At 35.6% G+C, this 11,494-nt stretch overlaps 1 pseudogene; it reads right to left on the bottom strand.

The window, feature by feature from the left end:
* Positions 1 to 2,017: 2,017 nt before the first annotated feature.
* On the bottom strand, positions 2,018 to 3,064 carry LOC147504045 (uncharacterized; annotated as a pseudogene).
* Between the last annotated feature and the right edge of the window lie 8,430 nt (positions 3,065 to 11,494).

Here is an 11,494-nt window from a genome sequence, read left to right on the forward strand (position 1 = left end):
TAATAATTTAGTATTTCTTTATTTTCTTTAATAATGAATCCATATTAGGATGCATCCATTAGTTAGAAACTATGACATGGATTAGCGTCAATTGTGAAAGACCGATCTGAGGAGATTTGTTTCGGGGCGCTGCAGCTACTTGATTTAACTGGCATTTGTCGAGATGGTTAAGTAGCCAGTGCCACGAATCAATATCTTTAGTAGTTGGGTTTATGGCTGAGGTTTAATATAATAAATGGAAGTGTATTATTTGATTTTCAGGTTATGACAAATTGTAAATTTATGAAATGTTAGAAATACAGAGGAAATTCTGTTGAATTTTTTTTAGAACGCGATGTTCAGAGGGGTTTTATATTTTAGTTATAGTTTGGACTCGTATGAGTCAAACCCGCTCACGTCTTGGTTTATCAGACGGTTGAATATTTGGATTGAGCTCTTGTATCCATTGTCACCAAGTTCGGCGTTTTTTTGAAAAAAAACCCGTTTAAAACCCGAGATATTGGCAAGGTGTCTAGTTCCAGTTTAAAACCGGGTTTTAAAAAAAAAAAAACCCCCGTTTTAAACGCATTTTAAACTTAAAAAATGTTTAAAACCTGAGATTTTGAAAATCTCCCGTTTAAAACTTTTTTTTTTTAATCTAAAAGAAAACACGAAGAAGAAAAAGGGGTTTTGGAGTTTATCTTTTTGAAGAGTGGGCGTTAGATTGACTTATTGAGACAGTTTTATTTTGTTTTGGACTATTAATAATTAATTATAAATTTTAAAGTTATTAACTTATTTGTAGAACTTGATTATGCCATTATGGTTGGTAATTAGTAGTATCTTATTTAGAGTCGTGTTTTGGTACTGAATCTAAAACTTCTAGTATTTTGGATGAGTAATGATAATTTGATACTTTCATATATTTGAATTTTCTTTCATTTGTATTATTTTTATTTTTATTTTATGTGTCAATTCTTTTTTCCACTCTTATAAAAAAATCAAATTCTTTATCTATTATATTTTTTATCATTGGTTTTTACCGTTTCTTTTACGTATTGTACGTATTATACGTTTTAAACCCGTTTTACCGTTTTAAACCCGTTTTTTATGCCCCACGTTTTTTTACGCTTTTTTTCGTTTTTTTCCCGAGACGTTCCGTTTAAAACACGAACTAAGTTTTTTTCAAATACACCGTTTTAAACCCATACCGTACTTGGTGACAATGCTTGTATTTGAATATTCAATTGTCTAGGAAAACTGGGTCGCTACATTGCACATTTTCATTATTTGTTTATGGAGCTCCAGCCATTACCTGCCTATTATTTGGACAAGATGGTTTCTCAGTTCTCCTCTCCTAGGAGCGCGCTCTTTGGATATTATAGGTCTACCACACTTTTAGCGTATAGTAGATTCATTTGCTACTATGTTTGGATCCCGTCCAAATGGAACATCAATTCTGGTTGGCACATTCATGGTTACTTTTACCATATCATTAAATGCATAGGCATTTTCTCTGCAACCACTTGCAAGTGTATCATTCTCCTTATCTCATATAGTCACATTCATTGTTTGGATTCTTAATGAGATAGAGGACGTGATCCAAGTTGCTTCACGTTGTTCCTTAGAGCAACCATTGCTTTTCTCTCCCTAACGACGAGAATACTGTCTCATTAAATTGACAATTATGTAATATAGACTATCTAAGTGAGCTTCTTGCTCCAAACGTTAGATATGATACACAATGTCTTTCTCATTTATGGGTATAGTCTACCAGACATATATCCATAATACTTTTCTCCATTTATATATCCATACATTTTAACATAAAGCAAAATAAATTTGTAAAGATTGATACTGGCACAAGTGTATTATGAAAAATAAAACTTGAGATTCATAATAAGGAAATTCAAAAATATTAACAACAATCATGGCCTAGTCTTTCCATGAAGAGAACACAATATTAACTGTAAACATTCCATGAACTGGTAATAAAAATATAACTAAATAAATCATTCCAAGTATTAAAGTTTGCTCATCAAATTTGCCCATTGCTATTTGGATCCTCATACTGAACTTCAAGGAAATCGGAACAATCCAAATGAGTACCATCATGAAAGTGGTCACTCTTCCAATTCTCTATCACATTTGTTTCCATTTTCCTAGAGGCTTTATACTTTTCAACCTCTTCTATAGGAGCTCGGCAGTATTTTGCCCAATGTCTATCATTACCACCACATCTGTAGCAAATATCACTGCTCTCCTTTCGTTTGTTATGAGGATTTGAGTCCCCTTTATATGGTGGAGCTGTCCACTTGTTCCAATTTCCCTTTTGTTGGTCATTAGTATTCCAATGATCCTTTTTTCTATTACCATTGCCATCTTTATAAGGATGATAACCTCGACCACCTCTCCCAGTATTTCTGCCTCTTCCATGCCCTCTCCCATGTCCTTTACCACAACTACCACTAGCTCGAAAGCTGGCATTTGCTTCTGGAATTGCCATTGACCCAGTTGGTCTGGAGTTGTGGTTCTTGATTAAAAGGTTACTATTTTGCTCCGCGACAAGGAGACATGTTATAAGATCAAAATATTTGGAGAATCGTCTCTCTCAATACTGCTGCTGTAGGAGCACATTCGAAGCATGAAAGGTAGAAAGAGTTTTCTCTAAGATCTGCTCATCAGTTACTTTTTCACCACACAATTTCAACCGAGAAACTATATTAAAAAAAGCAGAGTTATATTCAAAAACCGTCTTATAGTCTTGGAACCTCAGGTTGAGCCATTCACTTTGAGCATTTGGTAGTATGACCATCTTCTGGTGATCATACCTATCCTTCAGGGATTGCCAAAGACCTGCTGGGTCTTCCTCTGTTAGGTACTCATTCTTTAAGTCGTCATGAATATGATGACGTAGAAATATGAGAGCTGTGGCCTTTTCCTCTGGGTTCATTTTGTTTCCTTCTTTAATAGCATCACCAAGTTTTTTAGATTGTAAATGGATCTTGGCATCCAACTACCATGATAAATAAGTGTTGCCTCTAATTGAAAGAGCTTGAAAATCGAGTTTAGTAAGGTTTGACATCTTTCAAGTAACTGTAACAGAATAAACAAAATTTAGGCATCAAATTTTCACGTTGGATCGATATTTGGACCACTATTTTGAGCCACATGTATAACAATGTAATATCAGTAATTCAAACATAATGGGCAATGGCATCTCAGGAGCAATGCCTCTGTTGCTTACAATGCCAGTGAGATTTGCTTTGTGTGTATTACACTATTCTGAAGAATCACCACAAAATAATTTGTACATCATTTTGGCCATTACATACATTCTTGCTAAATGCTAATTGTTATGTAGAATCATTTAAGTAGACTGAAAGCTTCTCTAATCACAAGAAAGAATAAATGTAAAACTAAACGAAAGATATTCCAGACACAACTATATAAGGCAGAATACAATAATCTAATTATGTAATTGCTGTCAAATGAAGACTATGGCAGATTTCCAATCTATTCCAAACGACAAGGAAGGTAAGTTAGCTTCCCATTGTCTGTGTGTGAGAGTATCCGTGTGTGTATTTTTTTTTTTTTCTCTCTAGATATTATGACCCACCTCCCAATATTTATTTCAATACTTTGAAGATTTAAGGTCTATGCCATGTGATCATTATGATTTGGAGTTGCTGGTTTTGGAATTTAGATGTGGTTACGAGGAACCGGCCAAAAACCATACTTGTGGAAAACCAGTAGGTTCAAAAGCCTTGAAAGCTTTTAATTGGGCTAAACATGATACAGCCCACGAAATTTCAGTCCAAGAGAGTTATCTTTGAAAACGAAGTCAGTAGAGAATCTAACAATCTATTTGTTTTCCAAAATCATTCTACAGTCAAGTTAAATTCGACAGTAACGAATTTAATATGGTATCTTAATATGGTATCAACAGTATCGATTACGATTTAATCACAAGTTAAACACATACCATTAATCTCTACACTATATGATAGCCGAATCTTTAGGAGGAAAATTTCTCAACCGAACTGTGTATTTGTAATCTCTCTATTTTATGATTTTAGAACCACCTCCCTTAATTATTCTAATCAGCTCCCTCCTTTTTAAACAATTTACCAAAAACTCTCTCACTTTATTGAAATTAGAATTAGATTCATATTATTTAAAATAATTTAGAAAACCTCATTCACGTCACTCAAATTATATTCAACCCCTCCTAATATTTTTATATTATTTTTTAGATTATAACTAGAATTCAAAAAATCATACTATCAGAGAGATGTTAGAGAGACAGGTTTAAAGATTTGAAAAAACACCGATGCATAGCACGGTTCGCATACTCGTCATAATTAAAACACATACCTTTAATCCAAAGCTAGAGACTATCGTGTTGATAACGTGTTAGAATTAAACCGACTTAGAGAGAACACCACACTTACTTAACACTAACTTAACATGTATTGAATCATTGAGAGAATGAGATAGAGAGAATTCTTATTCATTTAGGTAAGTCTGAATGGGAGGAGGTTACCTTTATATACAACTAGGTAACCTCCTTTCCAAGATAAAAGATTACCAGGATAAACACCAAGATAAAGGATTACACCACACTTACTTAACACTAACTTAACATGTATTGAATCATTAAGAGAATGAGATAGAGAGAATTCTTATTCATTTAGGTAAGTCTGAATGGGAGGAGGTTACCTTTATATACAATTAGGTAACCTCCTTTCCAAGATAAAAGATTACCAGGATAAACACCAAGATAAAGGATTACCAGGATAAATACCAAGAAAATGATTACACCAAGATAAAGGATTACCAGGATAAACACACATAAGGAGGTGTCCCATATGGGCTCAATGGTGGGCATCCATATAGGCCCACGAATTTCATAACAATAACATATTTATTAATTATCAAATTTATAAAAGATAACTGTGATTTTGGATGGAAGGATAACGGATTATTCTTATTGACCAATTCACTAAGGTTGTGATTGGTTCAAGGAAAGTGAAGGAACAGAAAGCATTTTCTTGGAAAGTAAAAACCCTTGGTTGTTTGGTTCACTTGAGAAAATGGAAAAATGGAAAACATATTCTTCATCTTGGTCAAAATCAGTTAATTCAACATAAAAGGAAGTTGCTTTTCTTATTGACACCAAAGAGAGAACGAGTATGATCCATGAACAGAGGAAGAAGGTTGTTTACGAGAGATTGGGGTTCGGATGGGTATTACTGATTGCTTCTCGAGGTTTGATCCTATGCTTTGAGTGTATGGGACTATTGCTTGATTTAGTCCAGAAATACTTTTCTACATATGAACCAAACACTCAAAAAGTGGAAAATGAATTTCGGCAATTCATTTTCAATGAATTTTATTTCTTGATGAAACCATGTTCGGTGAACCAGCCTAAGTATGTTATCGTAATTGACCAAAAAAAAAGTTAGTGCATGAACCTTTTTGGCTATTTTTTTCTAAAAAAAACCAGACAAAAATATTGAGAAGTACAATGTACGTTCCATGATATTAACCTTACTACATTGTACTTTTTTTGTGACAAAAACATGCAATAATATACTTTTTGCTTTATTACAAAGATTACAACAGGCATGATTCCGTCTGAAACCATAAGCCGGTCTAGCATCAGCAGCCACACTAAGCTAATAGTGAGTCCACTAGCCTCCTCACAGTATGTGATCCATTAAGGAACCCACTAAATCTAAATTCAATGGTGATGAATCATCTAGTAGAACTGCAAGAAGGTCCAATTCTCCTTTAGATTTGATTGATTATAGAGTCGATGTGATGAAACTTTTGCACCTGTTGCCAAACCTACCACCATAAGATTGCTTTTATCCTTAGCTGTTCATTTCAATTTGGATGTCAGACAATTAGATGTTTTCAATGCATTCTTGCATGGTCATCTCAATGCAAGGAAGAAGTCTTAATGAAGCAACCTCAAGGTTTTACCGATCCTTTAAAACTCACTCATGTTTGTAAAGTGTAAACTACTCAAGTCCATCTATGGTCTCAAGCAAGCTCCTAAAGCTTGGTATGAAGAGTTATTTCAAGCCTTAATGTCCATTGGATTCGATACTTCCCAAGCTGATCATTCTTTGTTTATTAAAAAGGATTTTATTTCTATTACATATGTGTTAGTTTATGTGGATGATATTTTGATCACTAGAAGTTCTCCTACTGTCTACATGAGCATCATCAAGCAATTAAGTTCTATGTTTTCTATGAAAGACTTGGGCTTTCTGCATTATTTCTTATGATTGGAAGCTCAAAGATAATCAACAGGATTATTTTTATCTCAAACAAAATATGCTTATGATTTTTTAACTAAAGCCAAGATGTAGGATGCTAAACCTTTTTCTTACTTTTATGTCTTCAAGTTGAAAACTTGATAATCATACTAGTGAAGTTTTAATTGATCCTACTGAATTTAGATCTGTTGTTGGTGCTTTGCAATATCTAGTTTGAACTAGACCTGATATAGCTTTTGCAGTAAATGTTGTTTGTCAATTCATGCACAATCCCAGGATTCCACATATGATAGTTGTTAAAAGGATTTTGATATATTTGAAAGGTACAATAGATTATGGCATTTGGATAAAAAAGAGTTCCCTAATAGTTCAAGCATACACTGATGCTGACTGGGCAGACTGTCCAATGTATCAAAGGTCTATCACAGGCTTTTGCATCTATCTTGGTTCCAATTTTTTGTCATGGTCTGCCAAGAAGCAACACACTGTTACTAGGTCATCTATAGAAGCAGAATACAGAGTTTTGGCACATACAATTGTTGAACTCTACTGGATATGTCCTCTCTTTCAGGATCTCAGAATTCTTTTATTTGTTCCTCCTTTGATATGATATATACTATAACAATATTAGTGCTATCTCCTTAGCTAACAGTCCAGTATTCCATGCACGCACAAAACATGTGGAGATGGACTATCACTACTAGGGGCGGACCTAGGATACGTGTCATTGCCATTGATCATATCTTGAGACTAACTTATTGGATCATCACAATTGGTCATCTCAAGAGTCATGAGTTACCAAATGGTTACAAAATGAACATGAATACATGCATAGAGCAATAATAGCTATCAATGCAATACTAAATGTCATTAACCAATGGAGCATAAAAGGGGGGAGAGAATTCTATATATTTCTTCTCCACTCTCTAACAAAAGGAGGAGAATTCTATGCTTCTTCTCCACTCTCCATCTTCTCCGTTCGTCATCGATCATTCGATCATAGAATCCAAACAATGAACTACATTTGACTTGATTCCAGTTCGTCAGAGAACTGGATACGTAGGCAGTTTGATCCTTCGAACTTAGTCACAACATCATTCTCCCCAAATTTCCTACACTTGTAAGGTTCACCCAATTAGAGCATTTACATTGGCGCCGTCTGTGGATCGAATTTCTTGAAAATTCAAGTCTACTGTTAACTTAATTCTCTACTCAAACTTTCATTTCCAAGCCCACGAAGCATTGGAGAAAAGTCGTAGATTGATTACCCAAAGTGAACAACTACAACTACTGCTCGCTAGAACAGATAAGCAAATTGATTTCCTATCTCAGTTCTTTACCGCATTTTCATTATTACCTTGTTTGTGTAGAACTTCTATGCTATGACTCTAGAATATAGCAGCAACATGGTAATCACGCTCATCATTCATAAAATAAGAGCTGGTGTATCGGCTATAAACAAGTTTTTGAATTTTCCGATCTCCAGAAGAATCTCGTTGTGGGCTTAGCTTCTTATATGTGTTTACAGAAACACTTAAAACTTTGAAGCGGTGATTACTCGATTTGACCTTAACTCTTTAACTGGTCATAGATGAGCATGTGGCACACACATACTTTTACTATCAGACAACGACATGATCTTACCAAAAACGAATCCATGAAGAATTAGTCTTAAACGTTAACGTTTTAGTATTAGTCAAGATGCATATGTACTGTTTGAAGCATAAATTTTGTGCTCCTCTTAAGCGACTTCACGTGAACACGACCTCGTCAAGTCGTTAATATTTGGACTCCATTCTAATTTCCATGGGATTCATCTCATTCCGTGTTAGAAAATATGATCCATCACCCATTTCAACCGTCATATATCCTGAAGAAACACTTACAATTTCTTCTCGACTTTTGAGGCTTATTTATTTTATTCACATGGAGACCGACCTGATCATATAGCCAGTTGCTCTTATTAGCAAAACTCTTGCTATCTCAAATATTGCTTATATATTAGTGTAACTTTAACTCCTTTTTCTATCAACTAATCATGTCGAACTATTGACTATCGACTTTATGTATAAAGATCGACCTATCGACTTAATCATGTCGAATTATCAGAACTCGAGTTACTGTGGCTCGACCTGACAAGAAATTGCACGGTTACTAAACTTATTTGCTTGTTATATGTGTACATTTAATTCTCTTTTGCCAAGAAACTTTCAATTTATAGAGGATGGCCGCATAAGGCCAGGAATCTTCTTCCTCAAATATGTGTACTACTTTCAGGATATGTTAACTACTTTCAGGGATGCTAATAACCTTTTTGGTTAAGGCAATCTAAACAGAATGACATAATCTAAGCCCATGAAGTTTGGTTGAAAAGCACGTCACTGAAGGGTATTAGAAGAGTTTTTGGGAATTATAATATACCACTGAAGTCGGAAATAACAAGTAGACGGCCAGTTCGCAACAATAAAAAAGGCAGCGTCCTAAAGGCATCGTTCTAAAGAGAGTCTCTCTGGGCAGGCCACCTGTACTAGGAATTGCGAACTGCTGAATTATGAGGTCATTCACTTCTCTACCCATTAAGTGCAGGTCGCTTACACAGTCGCGAGTGATCGACCTCTGGCGTAATTTATTAAAGTCAAACTTGATTGATTGAAAATTGTTGCCATCAAGTTTGCATACATGTTACTCAAATTACAAACCAGGAGCTCGCAATAGCCATATGCTCAGTATCCGGCTATGACTTGAGCTCGACGCTCAATTTATCTCCAAATTATCATTTATTTTGTTCTAATTCCTTTTGGATATTAGTTCAATCTAGTGCAAGTCAATAAAGCTTCAAACTGGGGGTTAGCCACAACCATCTCCGGACTGGGGCTTATTATTGCCACCTAAACATGTTCAATTATGTTATTATGCATCTCCAGAATTATTACGTAATGTTAGTTCATACTAACTCTTTGGTGCTAGCTCGCATTTTTTACAGGTCAATCAAGCTCCAAAACTGGGGCTAGCTACAGTACGTTACGCCAATTCAAGGCCAACTGTTAATCATAGTAACGCCCCCTAAAAGGCTAGCTATCAACCAATCAACTTGATGCCCTGCTAAGGATCAAGTTTGGTTCAACTATAGTCATGCCAATTCAAGGCTAGCTATCAACTGTGATCACCAAATCACACGCTAGCTCCATCGAGCTCAAACGCTACATAGCACCACCACTTCTCACTAGTTGGGGACCTATACTTTTAGGACCAACTCAGTGCAGAACGCTCTCTAAGAGCACCAGGCTCCCATGGGCCACATCGCTCACTTAAGCTTGAATGCTACTGGAGCATAACGCTTACATAAGCGTTAAAAGGTCCCTTGACTTACGCTCACTCGAGCAGAACGCTTCCATAAGCGCTAAAAGGTCCCTTGACCTATTGGAGCAAAATGCTTACATAAGCGCTAAAAGGTCCCTTGACCTACGCTCACTCAAGCAGAATGCTTCCATAAGCGCTAAAAGGTCCCTTAACCTACTGGAGCAGAACGCTTACATAAGCGCTAAAAGGTCCCTTGACCTACGCTCACTCGAGCATAACGCTTCCATAAGCGCTAAAAGGCCCCTTGACCTACTGGAGCAGAGCACTTACATAAGTGCTACAAGGTCCCTTGACCTACGCTCACTCGACCATAACGCTTCCATAAGCGCTAAAAGGTCCCTTGACCTACTGGAGTAGAACGCTTACATAAGCGCTAAATGGTCCCTGGACTTACGTTCACTCGAGCATAACACTTACTTAAGCACGAAGAGTCCTAGACCTATGCTCACATGAGCTCCAACACGCTCACTATTCCACTTTGACACGTGTCAAGTTATTTCTCTCGTCATATCGTTCTTAAGAAATCACAACCTAACGAGAGGGGCTATGTGAGGGACATATATCGACACGTGTCATTGCCATTGATCATATCTTTAGACTAACTTATTGGATCATCACAATTGGTCATCTCAAGAGTCATGAGTTACCAAATAGTTACAAAATGAACATGAATACATGCAATAAAGCTATCAATGCAATACTAAATATCATTAACCAATGGAGCACAAAAGGGGGGAGAGAATTCTATATATTTGTCCTCCACTCTCTAACAAAAGGAGGAGAATTCTATGCTTCTTCTCCACTCTCCATCTTCTCCATTTGCCATCGATCATTCGATCATAGAATCCAAACAATGAAATACGTTCGACTTGATTTCAGTTCGTCAGAGAACTGGATACGTAGACAGTTCGATCCTTTGAACTCAGTCACAACATCATTCTCCCCAAATTTCCTACACTCGTAAGGTTCGCCCAATTAGAGCCTTTACACTTTCTATGAAAAAAAAATTACACTATATACTAGTAGTTAACATAAATATACACTACCATTTTAGTGTTATTTTTGCTATGTGAGAGATGATTTATTCCTTTCAATAACATTTCCTAAAGCCCCCCCTGAAAATGATAAAAAAATATATATTGAACTTTGCACTTGGTTTCAAAACAAGCAATGTACTTTTTTTTTATTCAAATAAATATTGTACTTACAAAAAGTTTCAATTTAGGCATTCCGTCCAATTAATTGGATGTCCAGCTTACATGGACCGTTAAAAATTTTCCCAATTCTAATTTGCCTATGTGGCAGTTATTTAGACCATGAGGCGGCATCCATTCAACATTTCGACACACCAACTCATCAAATTACAACTGATATATCGGTTAAACCAAATTTCAAGATCTCCAAATTTAAAAATATTTTGTAACACAGTCAAAATACTTTTTTTCTAGTTCTCAGTATTAACAAAAATTTGATGCTTTCATTCAAAATTATTCAATTTTGAGTAATGGGTATTGTTTTAATTCTCTTTGTTGTTTGTTGTGTTGCATTTCATGGAGAATTCAATGAGCACTACTCACTGCAACTTATGAACACAACAAAGGAAGAAAAAGACTGGTTGGTTTCAATAAGAAGCCAAATTCATGAATACCCAGAGTTCAAATTTGAAGAATTTACAACTAGTGCTCTTATTAGAATAGAACTAGATAAGCATGCATCTCTTACACTTACCTTTTAGCTAAAACAGAGTTCAAATTCATGGTAATGGTTCTCGTCTTTTTGTTGCAATGAATTCATGCTAATTAATATGGATGCTCTTCCTTTGCAAACATAATAAAGACCCTTTGGTTTAATCTTGTTGAATGGCA

This window comes from Coptis chinensis, chromosome 4, assembly GCF_015680905.1.
Source record: "Coptis chinensis isolate HL-2020 chromosome 4, ASM1568090v1, whole genome shotgun sequence".
Taxonomy (NCBI): domain Eukaryota; kingdom Viridiplantae; phylum Streptophyta; class Magnoliopsida; order Ranunculales; family Ranunculaceae; genus Coptis; species Coptis chinensis.